General features: G+C 42.5%; 1 protein-coding gene across 1 annotated transcript in view; it reads right to left on the reverse strand.

Annotated features, from left to right (window-relative positions):
• Positions 1-16,950, reverse strand: part of hs3st4 (heparan sulfate (glucosamine) 3-O-sulfotransferase 4) — an 89,483-nt gene that overhangs the window by 37,014 nt on the left and 35,519 nt on the right. The window lies entirely within an intron of this gene.

Consider the following 16,950-nt stretch of genomic DNA (forward strand, 5'->3'; position numbering starts at 1 on the left):
GGATAAAAGGCTGAGGATCACACTGACATTTCCCTTGACAAGTGTGGCCTTGGAGTCAGCTAATGTTCAAAAAAGAACAATATACAGTATACTCATTTTTTCCCCCGTATTTAAAGACTCACCTCTAATGGGAGACACAGAGCTATTGTGGGGGACATGTTTACGGCAAACTTTCATCTGCTCAGGGTGGTTACCATGGTAACGATAAGGAGAGGCTCACGTCACACAGACAAAAATTGACCGGGATATTGGAAGAACTTAATAAAGTGGACTCAAAAGTAATCACCAAACCACAGGGAAAGCAAATGTAAAATGTGAGGAATCAATTAAATACGAAATGGTAGGACAATGACCACGCAATAATCGTAGTTTTGAATGTGTTTTTCTGAATAGTGTTGATAAAAGTCGGGTGGTGTGTGGGTGAATTAGATTCAATAGAAGTGTCAAATCTGTATTGAAAAGGGAAGCATAGGCCAGTTGTGCAAACATGCTGTCAGTATGTACATACTGTACCATGTATGAACTGTAGAATATACATACTGTACCATGTATGAACTGTAGAATATACATACTGTACCATGTATGAACTGTAGAATGTACATACTGTACCATGTATGAACTGTAGAATGTACATACTGTACCATGTATGAACTGTAGAATGTACATACTGTACCATGTATGAACTGTAGAATGTACATACTGTACCATGTATGAACTGTAGAATGTACATACTGTACCATGTATGAACTGTAGAATGTACATACTGTACCATGTATGAACTGTAGAATGTACATACTGTACCATGTATGAACTGTAGAATGTACATACTGTACCATGTATGAACTGTTGCATGTACATACTGTACCATGTATGAACTGTAGAATGTACATACTGTACCATGTATGAACTGTAGCATGTACATACTGTACCATGTATGAACTGTAGCATGTACATACTGTACCATGTATGAACTGTAGCATGTACATACTGCACCATGTATGAACTGTAGCATGTACATACTGTACTATGTATGAACTGTAGCATGTACATACTGCACCATGTATGAACTGTAGAATGTATGTACTGTAGAAGGTTTCTAGCTACTGTAATCTGTAGAAAATGAAATGTTTTGGAAAAAGGTGGGCGACTACAATGTCATCCTATGAATATTACCAACTAACAGACATATCTGCAATGACGCATAGTCCTGAACATTCTAAATGGAGGGATCTGAGAGCTGTGCAAATTATATACCATTTCTGACATTGCACCAACGCTACTCAAGCTCATAATAATTAGAATAACATTTTTTTTTAGCAGTGTTTGAAGTACAGTATTTCAATCAATTTCACTAACATATAATCAGACTGTACTGGTCACATCTTGAGCTTTTATCAACAGGTCACATGGACCTGGCTCTTAAAGGGCCTGGAAGCCAGCCGCACCAATGTTTCAGAGGAAACACCATGCACCTGGCAACCCTGGTTAGTGTGCACTGCACCCGGCCCGCCACAGGAGTCGCTGGTGCGTGATGAGACAAGGATATCCCTACCGACCAAACCCTTCCTAACCCGGACAACGCTGGGCCAATTGTGCGTCTCCCCACGAACCTCCCGGTCGCGGCCGGTTACGACAGAGCCTGAGCGCTAACCCAGAGTCTCTGGTGGCACAGCTGGCGCTGCAGTACAGCGCCCTTAACCACTGTACCACCCGGGAGGCTCCTCACCTTACTTTTGATTGAATACCCAATGTCCTACTATGAATTTTAATCAAGTTTAATGTGAAAATGTTTATTTGCTAATTGTGACAGTCTCACAAATAGAGCATCTGGCTGTTTATGCTTAAAGCAGAACAACAAATGTAAATTAGATGACTTATCTCTCCTGCCTCATTTGGATGATAGTGTGCTGACTTAATCTGGACCCCACAAACCAAATGACTAATGTGTCAAAAGGCAAAACGGAGGAATGGAAAAAGCTCTTTCAGGCATGAGTTCTGCTGTTTCCACGCATGGCTGATATGAGGATGAGAATGCCGACCCCCAGGCCCCCCCAGCAGGCAAAGCACTGAGTGAGTGAGTTCCCGTTGGTCACAATGAGTCACAATGAGTCGTCAGCAGGGGAGTTGAGTGTCTATGCGAGGCTTTGTAAATAAATAAAAACAAGTCAGCGTCTAATTAAGCTCAGTATAGCAGGGGTTTGTTCGGCTCAACTTGTACAGCTGACGCTAATTAAAAGTTAGCTCGCTGAACACATCAGATCCCTTTTAATTCATGCACTCGAGTTATTTAAAGAAAACTGTCTCCACAGCAGACATGTCATATGCTTTGAGTTACCGAGGACCACAACTCAACATGAAGAGACTCTTAACTCTCAAGAAGATTTAAACTGGTCAAAACAAGTGATTCATATCTCCTGGAATACAGTAGCTATTCTTCAGCATGCATTCTGAGTATGTACAAAGAAAACTGTTTTAGCCGTTAATTTAAAAAATCATATACAGTCTGATTTGATTTGAAACATTCCAAGTTGATTTGTCATGTGCGCCGAATACAAAAGGTGTAGACCTTACAGTGAAATGCTTACTTACAACCCATAACCACCAGTGCAATTTTTAAGTAAAAAAATAGGTATTAGGTGAACAATAGATAAGAAATAAAAACAACAGTAAAAAGACAGTGAAAAATAAACAGTAGCAAGGCTATATACAGTAGCGAGGCTATAACAGTTCATGGCTATAACAGTAGCAAGGTTATATACAGTAGTGAAGATATAACTGTAGCGAGGCTATAATCGTAGAAAGGCTATAACAGTGACGAGGCTATATACAGTAGCGAGGCTAAATAAAGGCACCAGTTAGTCGGGCCAATTGAGGTAGTATGTACATGTAGGTATGGTTAACGTGACTATGCATATTTGACAAACAGAGAGTAGCAGCAGTGTAAAAAAGGGCTTGGGGGGGGTACACAATGCGAATAGTCCGGGTAGCCATTTGATTACCTGTTCATGAGTCTTATGGCTTGGGGGTAAAGCTGTTGAGAAGCCTTTTTGTCCTAGACTTGGCACTCTGGTACCGCTTGCCATGCGGTAGTAGAGAGAACAGTCTATGACTGGGGTGGCTGGGGTCTTTGATCATTTTAAGGGCCTTCCTCTGACAACGCCTGGTGTAGAGGTCCTGGATGGCAGGCAGTTTAGCCCCAGTGATGTACTGGGCTGTACGCATTACCCTCTGTAGTGCCTTGCGGTCGGTGGCCGAGCAGTTGCCATACCAGGCAGTGATGCAACCAGTCAGGATGCTCTCGATGGTGCAGCTGTAGAACCTTTTGAGGATCTGAGGACCCAAGCCAAATCTTTTTCGTTTCCTGAGGGGGAATAGGCTTTGTCGAGGATCAGCATGCCGGATGTGTTGCGACCAACCCTCACCACCTGGGGGCGGCCCGTCAGGAAGTCCAGGATCCAGTTGCAGTGGGAGGTGTTTAGTCCCAGGATCCTTAGCTTAGTGATGAGCTTTGAGGGTACTGTCATGACGCTGGCCAGGGGATAGGTTTATGACAGTCATAAATACCTCTCCCCCCTTTTTTCCTCTATCTACCCTACTGATGTGACTATTGAAAATCCTTTGGTTAACATAGAGATTCAGGGAACATCAGAAGGTGGGGGGAAATTAACCATATTTTGGTAATCCGACCAGTTGAACATATGCGTTGATACTTAATGAATATGATGTCAGTTCGGTTGTCATCTGAGACATTCCCATCAATGACAGGATGACATAAACTGTATAGTGGAAAGTCTACAAATTATAGTTATCAGATTCACATGGAATTGTTGTCCAATTTAAATGTTTGTATATGAAAATATTTGTGAGGGGATGAAATGTGATTTTAGATTCTAAAATGTTAGGGCCAATTGGGTTTTCATGACTGATTTAGGCCCGACTCAGTGGCCTGCCCACTTGAAAAGACATTGGTTATAAACTATGAAATATGCCCTCCTCTACCTTCATATATAAAGCCTTGACGACAATATAACCATCTGTTCCGAGGACGTGAGGACGACGGTCCATACGTTAAAAAGGATTAACATGTGCAACTACAGAACTAAGCCAACCTCAGCGTGAGCTTTGGTTGTGAATGGTATGAACTTTGAACTCTTATTCACTAAAGAAGTGAGACATCCTAGCCGTTGAGTAAGCAACAGCAGCTGTAAACGTGGGCAAGGAAAGGACAGACAGAGTATCCCATCTACCACACAACAACAACACTACATGTATCCCGTTCACCACCAGATACACTCTTCAAAGGACTAAGTTCCATCTACCACCAACCTATGGAAGCACAGCTCAGAGTAAATAATTATTGCATTTTCCTTTTCCAAATGGGCGGTAATTTAGAATGCATAGGATATTGTATTTACGATAGCACAGCTTCTCCCTTTATTCCTCAGTCTTCCCGCTCTTTCACTCAAACCCAACCCACTTTCTTTGTGTAACCAGTTGTCATAGCTGTTCCGTCTGCCAGGGACGTTTTCCTTTATGACATAATTTGTAATCAAGGTATGATTCATTCTGTGTATATGTCATTCTGTGTGACTAGTTAAGTATTTAGTAAATAAATTATTCAACCCAATTTTGTAATGCTGATTCAACTCGTTAGCCAGGGTTCGTGAAGAATTTACAACTTTCAGATGAGACTGAAATAAGGTGATGATTAATGATTAATATTGAATGCTATTGATGTAAAATATTACCCGGTCTTTAAGAGTTTATACGGAAGATAACAGCTCTATAAATATTATTTTGTGGTGCCCCGACTTTCTAGTTATTTACATTTACATCATTAGCTCAGTCAGGTAATTTTAATTACAGAGAAAGGATTATATAGAATAGCATGTCATATCACTTAATCCGGCATAGACAAAGACATGACAGTACTAGTGAAAGAAAGTCCACCTGTGTGCAATCTAAGTGTCACATGATCTGTCACATGATCTCAGTATATATACACCTGTTCTGAAAGGCTCCAGAGTATGCAACACCACTAAGCAAGGGGCACCACCAAGCAAGCGGCACCATGAAGACCAAGGAGCTCTCCAAACTGCTCAAGGACAAAGTTGTGGAGAAGTACAGATCAGGGTTAGGTTAGATTATAAAATATCAGAAACTTTGAACATTCCATGAAGCACAACTAAATCAAATGGAAAAAAAATGGAAAGAATATGACACCACAACAAAACTGCCAAGAGGGGGCCGCCCACCAAACCTCACGGACCAGGCAAGGAGGGTATTAATCAGAGAGGCAACAAAGAGACCAACGATAACCCTGAAGGAGCTACAAAGCTCCACAGCAGAGATTGGAGTATCTGTCCATAGGCCCAGTTTAAGCCATACACTCCACAGAGCTGGGCTTTACAGTAGAGTGGCTCGAAAAAAATAAGCAAACATGTTTGGTGTCGCCAAAAGGCTTGTGGAAGACTCCCCAAAAATATGGAAGAAGGTACTCTGGTCAGATGAGACTAAAATAAATGCTATTTCTGGCGCAAACCCAACATCTCTCATCACTCCAAGAACACCGTACCCACAGTGAAGCATGGTGGTGGCAGCATCATGCTGTCGGGGTGTTTTTTTTTCATCAAATTCTTGAGGGAAACCTGTTTCAGTCTTCCAGAGACTTGAGACTGGGGCGGAGGTTCACTTTCCAGCAGGACAATGGCCCTAAGCATACTGCTAAAGCAACACTTGAGTGGTTTAAGGGGAAACATTTAAATGTCTTGGAATGGCCTAGTCAAAGCTTAAACTTCAATCCAATTGAGAATCTGTGGTATGACTTAAAGATTGCTGAACACCAGCGGAACCCATCCAACTTGAAGGAGCTGGAGCAGTTTTGACTTGAAGGATGGGCAAACATCCCAGTGGCTAGCTTATAGAGACATACCCCAAAGTATTGTCGTTAGGGGGGTTGAAAAGTTATGCACGTTCAAGTTTTCAAGTTTTTTGTCTTATTTTTTGTTTGTTTCACAATAAAAATATTCTGCATCTTCAAAGTGGTAGGCATGTTATGTAAATCAAATGATACATACCCCCCCCCAAAATCCATTTTCATTCCAGGTTGTAAGGCAACAAAATAAGAAAAATGCCAAGAGGGGTGAAAACCTTTGCAAGCCACTGTACGTACAGTCACTGTGGGGACGACATCCTCGATGCACTTATTGATAAAGCCAGCGTCTGATGTGTACTCCTCAATGCCATCAGAAGAATCCCACAATGTGTTCCAGTCTGTGCTAGCAAAACAGTCTTGTAGTTTAGCATCTGCTTCATCTGACCACTTTTTTATAGACCGAGTCACTGGTGCTTCCTGCTTTAATTTTTGCTTGTAAGCAGGAATCAGAAGGATAGAGTTGTGGTCAGATTTACCAAATGGAGGGCGAGGGAGAGCTTGTACGCGTCTCTGTGTGTGGAGTACAGGTGATCTATATTGTTTTCCCTCTGGTTGCACATTTAACATGGTGAGAGAAATTCGGTAAAACTGATTTAAGTTTCCCTGCATTAAAGTCCCCGGCCACTAGGAGCGTCGCCTCTGTGTGAGTGGTTTCCTGTTTGCTTATTTCCTTGTACAGCTGACTGAAAGCGGTCTTAGTGCAAGCATCTCTCTGTGGTGGTAAATAAACAGCCACGAAAAGTATAGATGCTAATAATAAGATACTCTACTCCAGGCGAGCAAAATCTAGAGACTTCCTTAGATTTCGTGCACCAGCTGTTGTTTACAAATATGCACAGACCGCCCAACCCTCGTCTTACCAGTGTGTTGTTCTATCTAGCTGGTGCAGCGTATATCCCACTAGCTGAATATCCAGTTTCTGATGTCCGGTTGGTAGGATATTCGTGATAGTACCTCGTCTAATTTATTGTCCAATGATTGTCAGTTGGCAAGTAATACTGATGGTAACGGCAGCTTTCCCACTCGCCTTCAGCAGACCCTTACGAGGCACAACGCTGTGTGTCGTCTGTCCCTGCATCTCTTTCTCTTGCCAATGACGAAGATGTTGGCTTTGTCGGGTGTTCGAAGTACATCCTGTCTAATCCAAGGTGAGTGATCGCTGTCCTGATATCCAGAAGCTCTTTTTTTTGCCGTAAGATACGGTGACAGAAAAATTATGTACAAAATAAGTTACAAATAACGTGAGAAAAAAACACATAATAGCACAATTTGTTAGGCGCCCGCAAAACTGTTGCCATTTCTTCCGGCACCAAAGGGGATTAGATTAGTGTTAATCAATTTCACCTCCAGTAGTTAATGATTTTACTGTACAGCCAATAGAATGTAAAGGATTGCATGTGGTACATCTTATCAGATTCTATGTCAAGGACTAGGCAGGGCATAGAGCAAGATTTGTTATAGCTCATATTTTCTCCTAAATCCAACTGAAATGGCTGTAATCCTTTTCCACTTGCATGTTAGGGAGGTTTAAAGCAACGAACACATGTCATTCAGCTGGCATTCAGCTGACGAGTTACCCTCATACAGTACACATCATAAGTATACATAATAAACTAGTATGTTTACATGCACACTAATCATTCACTATTAAACTGATTAGGGCAGTAGGCCCAACACAGCATTAGTCATGTAAACACCTTGCTCTCCTTAGTTTAACAGCATACGGTCATCATCGAAACACAGTTTAAAACGCCTGGTTTTCTGAGCAATCTTTCATATTATTAGTACATGTATAACAGTTCAGAGTTCCAGCAGTGTGTATGTCCTGCCACCAGCAACCTCCCTCTTACGTCAAGTGAGTTTGGAAAAACTGAAAGTATTCATCTTAGAAATAGTTTTCACATACAAACGTTATATGTCCGAACTAGGCTTCCCAAAAATAACAGTCGCTGTGGTAGAATGTTTATTTCGATTGTTTTTCTGCCTTTCCCAAAGTCCATTAGGGAAGCCTGATTTCAGATGTGCCCATGTCAACAGGATTATTAGGGAAATTGTCCTTCTTGCAAAGCATGTAAACGTTTAAATCAAACTATAAAATGTATCTGACTATTCACAATAATCGTGTTATTGTGTGCATGTAACCATACTCACTGACTGTCTAAGATATGAGTACTGATGTTCATACTAAACTCAGTAAAAAAAGAAACGTCCTCTCACTGTCAACTGCGTCTATGTTCAGCAAACTTAACATGTGTAAATATTTGTATGAATATAACAAGATTCAACAACTGAGACATAAACTGAACAAGTTCCACAGACGTGTGACTAACAGAAATTAAACAATGTGTCCCTGAACAAAGGGGGGATCAAAATCAAAAGTAACAGTCAGTATCTGGTGTGGCCACCAGCTGCATTAAGTACTGCAGTGCATCTCCTCCTCATGGACTGCAGCAGATTTGCCAGTTCTTGCTGTGAGATATTACCCCACTCTTCCACCAAGGCACCTGCAAGTTCCCTGACATTTCTGGGGGGAATGACCATAGCCCTCACTCTCCGATCCAACAGGTCCCAGACGTGCTCAATGGGATTGAGATCCGGGATTCCTGAATCGAGCAGTATGGCTGGTGGCATTGTCATGCTGGAGGGTCATATCAGGATGAGCCTGCAGGAAGGGTACCACATGAAGGAGGAAGATGTCCTCCCTGTAACACACAGCATTAAGATTGCCTGCAATGACAAGCTCAGTCCGATGATGCTGTGACACACCGCCCCAGACCATGACGGACCCTCAACCTCCAAACTGATCCTGCTCCAGAGTACAGGCCTCGATGTAACACTCATTCCTTCGACGATAAACGCAAATCCGACCATCACCCCTTGTAAGGCAAAAGTGAAGAGCACTTTTTTCCAGTCCTGTCTGGTCCAGCGACGGTGGGGTTGTGACCATAGGCAACGTTGTTGCCGGTGATGTCTGGTGAGGACCTGCCTTACAACAGGCCTACAAGCACTCAGTCCAGCCTCTCTCAGCCTATTGTGGACAGTCTGAGCACCGATGGAAGGATTGTGCATTCCTGGTGTAATGTACCGATCCTGTGCAGGTTTTTGTTACAAGTGGTCTGCCACTGCGAGGACGATCAGCTGTCTGTCCCGTCTCCATGTAGAGCTGTCTTAGGCATCTCACAGTACGGACATTGCAATTCATTGCCCTGGCCTCATCTGCAGTCCTCATGCTTCCTTGCAGCATGTCGAAGGCACATTCACGAAGATGAGCAGGGACGCTGGGCATCTTTCTTTTTGTGTTTTTCAGAGTCAGTAAAAAGGCCTCTTTAGTGTCCTAAGTTTTCATAACTGTGACCTTAATTGCCTTCCGTCTGCAAGCTGTTAGTGTCTTAATGACCGTTCCACAGGTGCATGTTCATTAATTGTTTATGTTTCATTGAACAAGCATGGGAAACAGTGTTTAAACCCTTTACAATGAAGATCTGTGCAGTTATTTGGATTTTTACGAATTATCTTTGAAAGACAGGCTGCTGAAAAAGGGGCATTTCTTTTTTTTCTGAGTTTATATATGTGTGTATATAGTGTATGTGAAGCATCTCAGTATGTGTATATATTTATATGTTTTGTGTATGTACAGGATGTGCAATATTTATATTCAATGTGATTTTCATGTGGACATTATTTTATTTTACCCTTAAAGTCACTGTAGGTTCTTCCATTAAGCGGGGTGTAAAGATGAAAGGATGAAGACAAAAACATTTACATGGCACTAACAACTAGAATAGGACGTTTCTCAGTCATTGCCAGATTGTCAGCTTGGGAAATTGTTTTCTCTCAAGACATGTCGTCAGAAGTCCCAGGTAAGACAGACATCCCTTTTTAGTGCATTATCAAAGCAGTTTGGCGGTGATATACCGTCATGGACATTGACAAGTTTCCAATTCAACTCCCTAGGAAAAAACATTTCCATAGATAAAGTGAAATAAAAAGTTAAAACCACCCACTGACTAGGAGGCAGTAAGCATCAATCATTGCAGCTGCAACATTTGGAAATGGCTGCGCACAACAGCTCTATATTAATTCTCCAAAATCCACCCATTTCAGGGAATTTAGGACAATAATCACCAAGCACCACCACTTTCATCCACTATTTGTCTGTATATTTCTGCTTTTACAAAGCATTATGGTCCAACAGTGCTCTTAGCATCTACAGTAAATCCCAGTTCCATAGATCAATGCAGACCAGCAGGTGATGTGTGGCTAAATCTGTACTCGTTGACATTGTGCAACTACACCAGTTAATTCACTAGAGACCTCTCTATATACAGGCATAATATTTTGTCTAAACATTTGTGTAGAGGCTAGCTCCACAGAGAGGCTAGCTCCACAGAGGGGCTAGCTCCACAGAGAAGCTAGCTCCACAGAGGGGCTAGCTCCACAGAGAAGCTAGCTCCACAGAGGGGCTAGCTCCACAGAGAGGCTAGCTCCACAGAGGGGCTAACTCCACAGAGGGGCTAGCTCCACAGAGAGGCTAGCTCTACAGAGGGGCTAGTTCCACAGAGAGGCTAGCTCCACAGAGAGGCTAGCTCCACAGAGAGTCTAGTTCTACAGCGAGGCTAGCTTCACAGAGAGGCTAGCTCCACAGAGAGGCTAACTCCACAGAGAGGCTAGTTCTACAGAGAGGCTAGCTCCACAGAGAGGCTAGCTCCACAGAGAGGCTAGCTCTCTACAGCGAGCAGTCATGATTTGATTTGACCATAAAAACAGACAATAATTATTATTAAAAGGGGTGACAGCAAAAGCATACACTTAACTAATTGAGCGTGATGAGTATCCTCAAACCAAATGAGCTATGACTAAACGTCTCCTTGGAAATAGAAAGCTCCATTTACTAGGGCAAGCAAAGAGAGGCATGACATTGCACACCACATCCGATAATATACAGGGACATGCTGCTCCGTGTCAGTTCCATAAACACAGCAATCAGTGCAAAACTGGGTGCCAGGAAAAAAAAATCTATGATGCTTAAACATGTGGTGCTAAAATAGGAATTCTAAATTAGGTGTGAGTTGTGTATGCCCATCCTCTTCATCACTATGGATGCAGTGCCTGGTGTTCAACTTCAAACAGCTAGAGCCACAACCAATCACAAGGAAGATCCAGTAATGAAAACACATGTGTCGCTAATTTAGCGCCTGCTGTCAAACATCTGAGATGTGTCTTCGGGTACGAAAAATGAGACTGAATTGTTCTACATATTTTGAATGCTGCACAATGCTGTATTTGTTCTAACGATGTATTTGTTCTATAAATTTCACTCCTTGGCGACAATGAAAGGCTCTAAAAATAGACACAGCGATCAAAGGCACATCTGGGACTGGCAACCAGGAAAGAGAACTCTATCATCAGTCAGAAAAAGTGGGTCTGTACGAGTCCTTTCGGAGTGCAAAGGAGAGAAGCATAGCTGTTCCTCACACATCTCCTCAGAGAGGCAGGTGTTCCGCGTCACCTGAGATCACCAACACTCTCCCTACATGGGCCTTCATGTTCTCTGCAGGTATTATCAATGTTTAAAAGCTGAACAAGAGGGGGAGTGAAAAATCAAGGTGTACATACAAAGCTAGAAGAAGAAAAAGAGAGAACGCAAGAAGGTAATATAGTAGGAGAGAGAGAGGAAGAGGGAAAAATTAAGCACTCGAAAAGGAAGAGATGAGGGTGGTCAAATTGTTTCAATTACTTTTTCCCACCCATCTTATTCCAGAAATATAAAGTAGGTCATACATTTTACACATTTTGCGTTGTATAAATCTAGCAAATCAGTAGGCAACTTCCTCTCTCTCCAGTTAAAAGCTAAAAATATGAAAGTATGAAAAATGGATGGCTAAAAGAACATAGACATTCCCAGAATGCTTTGCCCTTAGTGCCCCGAACAAAAAGCACCATACAAAGTGTCTCTTCATAGCCTGGACATTGCGCTAAAACTGACAAGCAGCACTGCGAATAACTAACTGCCTTGCAGTGTACAACTGCTGTAATTAAATACTCGGTCACTAAATATGCTCCCCAAAGCTGTGGATGAAGAATGTATTGCTAGCGTTTTAGTGAGTTAGAATTAGCAACATTTTGGAGACTACCCTGCTATTTGATGTGCAGTCAGACACAGTGTATGACAGAAGGCTGTGGATATGTGTGCTTCACAGGGGAGAGACACTGTGGATGCGTTTTGTTCACATAGGGTGTGAGTGTGTGTGTGTGTCGGGGGTTTGTGTGTGTGCTTCAGAGAGGATAGTCTGTGGGTGTGTGTGCTTCACAGAGGGATGGGGTGTGAGTCATAATTGAGATCCAGATCCCTGTGGCAGCCGTCATGTCAATCACAGCCATCAGTTAAGAGCTGCCTGTGAGGCACACACATTACTGTACACACATATAGTGATCACAATGGGCTCTGTATTCATGTCCAGCAGCCAACAACACACCAATGGTACTATGGAGCTTGGAAAACTAATTTAAGACAATTGGAAAAATCGTTTAAGCTTAGATTTACAATGAGCAAAAGCTTATTAAAAAGGTCAACTATATTAGTTTATCGATAATGTAAAGGAATTACATGTATGATCTATGATCCTGTTATAACTTGTGCAAGACAGTAAGTCGAGGTGTTAGCGTTAGTGTGAAACATAATAACCTTGAATCATTGGAATCAGTTGGGGGTCAGTGACATGACATAGCCAACATAGCATGCAGCACAAAGCTCAACCCCATTTTAATGAACCGTTCCATTGCAGCACAACAGCACAGGTAGCGACATAGCATATCTCTTTCATGACAACTTTCCGAGCCCTCAAAGCAGGCTAAGTGGTATAGAAGCACAGCATTGATTACATTACTCAAGGTAGATGTAACCCCGTTTACATCCAGTGGACATCAACATCGGCGCAATAGCTTCTCATCAAAAGCTGCCTCATTACCGGTGGTATCATTAAACTGAATGTTCAGACAGCAGCAGTCGGCCATGTGACAACGGTACAAGAAGCGCAAGGTGACAAGCTCATCCTTAATGACACATTTGCATCTCAAAACACAGGCAGGCCACTCTGTCGTTCGTCTGGAGGTGTTTTATTTATTTATTTATGTATTTAGTTTCCAGTAGTTGTCAGTATTAGCCACGTCACAGGCTAATAGTTGTCAGTATTAGCCACGCCGCTCCCTGTGAGCGGAGCGGAGAACCCACTGTGCTGTAAACGAGATTAGATGAGTCCTGTTGAGAGGTGGCTGTGCAAGCTGTCCTCTTTTGTGTGCCGCTGACCTTCTAATGATCGTGTCCCCGACACGGGACAGCACCCCCTGTCTAAAAATGCAATGCAGGACAGTGTCTGAAGAAGGAGATAGACTTAACCGCCGGTAGCCTACTCATTTCATTTTAGCTCTTTGCAAAGCTGATAGTGAAATCCGTTAGACAATTGGGGAGGCGGTTGGCTTCCCCTCTTAATTACCTGAAAGAACTGCAAGCCAAACAGTACGGAAATACCCTCCAGATTCATTGATGGCAATTGCCGTCAAGTAGGCTAACCCCTCTAAACTGGCGCATGGATTTCTAACTAATCCGAGTGGGAGGGAAAAGCCTGATGGATAAACAGTGGATGGAACGGAGAAAACCATTTTAGCTGGGGCTTCAGTATGTCCTAAAGCAAACACCCCCACCCCAGAAGCAAGAGGGATGTTCATGCACTTGTCTTTTCCTTAGAAGTGAAACTACCAGTGATTTCACTGCAGGCCGAGGGTATACCAGACATATGGTTTCTCCTTATTCCTTGTGCTGTTTTAGTTGTTAAGGGACAGGAAACATCTTCACAGAGGGCACTTCTCATAATAGCCTGAAACAAGCCGATGAATAAACCTGGGCATTTCTTATGGAAATACTGTGTTCCGCCATGTAAGCAATATGCCCCGGGTGAAAAGGCAAGAAGCTAAGGTTTGCTCAAAGCTAATGCCTGCACCGGTATATACCTAGTGGCATGGAAACAAGTAAGGCCATGGCAGTTGTTTCTTTAGGGTGTTTGTGTTGGTAATGGTGGAGGGTCTCCAGTGGTTTGGGAAGGAATTATTAACAAGGTCACAAACTCTCTTTATCCCTTTCCAGACGACCAGTATTCCATCCATCCTGACCTGATCGATGCAGCTTTAAAGTCCACAGTTTCATCGCTAGCTTCTTATCTCACGAAAGAGGGTTGTTGTATTCCACTATTTTGAGCTGCAATCTGTAGTGTGCACTTCTTAGTTCAGGCGTTTTCTTTCGACTGTATCTGACTAACATGTTTTTGAAACGTACAGGGGTTCTAGTATTAGCGAAAGCTAATGATGAATGGCTCTGTGGAGGCATCCTATTTGTCTCCTTGATCAATGTCATCTTTAGTTTCTTCTGAGACGTTCCCTGCACTCCAGTCCACTCGCTCCCCAGTAGTGTCGCACTTGAGATAATGTCACTGGAAGGGCATCGGCAGCACTTTCACCTATCCTCTGTTTGAGACACTCTTCTCTTTTCATCAAGCACCCAACCAGACATGGACAAGCATGTTAAAAGGTTATCAGTGGTCTTCACAGATCTCTATCGAAGATAACTCCCCTAGCAAACGCTTTGTACACAGAGAGACACAGCAGGGTGACATGGCAGTAAATGTACCAGAGACAAGAGGCAACAAAACAAACCACCTTCTGTTTCAAATCGTAAGATGTCAGAATTCCTTCCAAGGAGTGTTGCTAATGCAGTAAACAATGCCCTCAAACCCTGACTAAACTGTTTCATTTTCTGAACCCTGAAACAAAATATCTCTCAGGAGATGGGGGAGGAAAAAAGAGGTCTGTGCTCATTTGATTTAGAGCACCGACTGCAGAGAAGAAACTTGAAAGATGTACATTTACAAGAGTGAAGTAAGGTTTCCCCCGGCACACAGTAAATAATCCTTCTTACTGAACAAGATACGTAGAACTAGAACCACCAAAATCCCCTTTGGGGGGCCAAGTTGGACATCTGTGACACATAGCACAGTTAAAAGAAACCTGTGGTGAGAGAAGCTGAGAAGGGATACGAACATTGTAGTGTTTATATGTCAATAACCCATAGCCCATATGATTGCCTTCAAACCTGCACTTCAGACATATTCCCATTAACATACATACATTTTAGTACTACGAATGTAAAAAAATAAATATAAAAGAGATTCTCAATTTGTAAATACAGTTGAGGTCGGACGTTTACATACACCTTAGCCAATTAAATTTATCCACATCATTTTCCTACTTCATGATGCCATCTATTTTGTGAAGTGCACCAGTCCCTCCTGCAGCAAAGCACCCCCACATCATGATCCTGCCATCCCTGTGCTTCACGGTTGGGATGGTGTTCTTCGGCTTGCAAGCCTCCCCTTTCTCCTCCTAACATAACAATGGTCATTATGGCCGAACAGTTCTATTTGTGTTTCATCAAACCAGAGGATATTTCTCCAAAAAGTACAATCTGTCTCCATGTGCAGTTGCAAACTGTATTCTGGATTTTTTATGATGTTTTTTGAGCAGTAGCTTCTTCCTTGCTGAGCAGCCTTTCAGGTTATGTCGATATAGGACTCGTTTTACTGTGGATATAGATACTTTTGTACCTGTTTCCTCCAGCTTCTTTACAAGGTCCTTTGCTGTTTGTTCTGGGATTGATTTGCACTTTTCGCACCAAAGTACGTTCATCTCTAGGAGACCTTCCTGAGCGGTATGACGGCTGTGTGGTCACGTGGTGTTTATACTTGCATACTACTGTTTGTACAGATGAACGTGGTACCTTCAGGCATTTGAAATTGCTCCCAAGGATGAACCAGACTTGTGGAGGTCTACAATTTTTTCTCTGAGGTCTTGGCTGATTTCTTTTGATTTTCCCATGATGTCAAGCAAAGAGGCACTGCGTTTGAAGGTAGGCCTTGAAATACATCCACAGGTACACCTCCAATTGACTCAAATGATGTCAATTAGCCTATCAGAAGCTTCTAAAGCCATGACATAATTTTCTGGAATTTTCCAAGCTATTTAAAGGCACAGTCAACTTAGTGTAAGTAAACTTCTGACTGACTGGAATTGTGATACAGTGAATTATAAGTGAAATAATCTGTCTGTAAACCATTTTTGAAAAAATTACTTGTGTCATGCACAAAGTAGATGTCCTAATCGACTTGCTAAAACTATAGTTTGCTAACAAGAAATGTATGGAGTGGTTGAAAAATGAGTTTTAATGACTCCAACCTAAGTGTATGTCAACTTCCGACTTCAACTGTTAATTAACAACCATTATTAGGTGAGTTGCTTACATTTCTCCACAATCTTCATGTGTGAATTGGAAATGTGTTTTTTTTCTCCACATATCCCACTCCCACGAAGAGTTGGGTGACAGCCAGGGTCAGCCATTATCAACGGCAACCCTCGAGCAATTAGGGTTAAGTGCCTTGCTCAAGGGCACGTTGACAGATTTCTCTTGTCGGCTCAGGGATTCAAACCAGTGACCTTTCAGTTACTGGCCCAACACACTCTAACCACTACCTGCAATATTGATGATGAATTGAGTATTGGTTTTAAAAAGTTGTATAAAAAAAGGAGATACTGCACGAGAGCTTCGATGACTGCTAAAATCAATACACACAATGGGTTCAAAGTGAGTATTCAGAGGTGAGAAGGCCTTTCCTGTGATAAATAAAGGTTGCCCTATCTTCTCTCTGACATGCTCCACACTCCTTGCATTTAACAGTTTATACGGACTGTGGTTTCCAATACGTTCACCAAAGTAAAAGGGGAGAGAAAGAGAAAACCAGCCAAGCATTTTATAGGCAGAGCAAATGGCTTGGCCACATCGCGTAACGCTCCCTTCCTGGAGTAGTGAGCACGTGTACGTGGAAAGTAGCAGTGCTTAGGTACACATGTGTCTCTGTTTTTATTTCAGCTGAGTCAGAGGCTGAATCGATGCCGTTTGACAGGTGATGCAC

This window comes from Oncorhynchus masou, chromosome 14 (assembly GCF_036934945.1).
Source record: "Oncorhynchus masou masou isolate Uvic2021 chromosome 14, UVic_Omas_1.1, whole genome shotgun sequence".
Taxonomy (NCBI): Eukaryota; Metazoa; Chordata; class Actinopteri; order Salmoniformes; family Salmonidae; genus Oncorhynchus; species Oncorhynchus masou.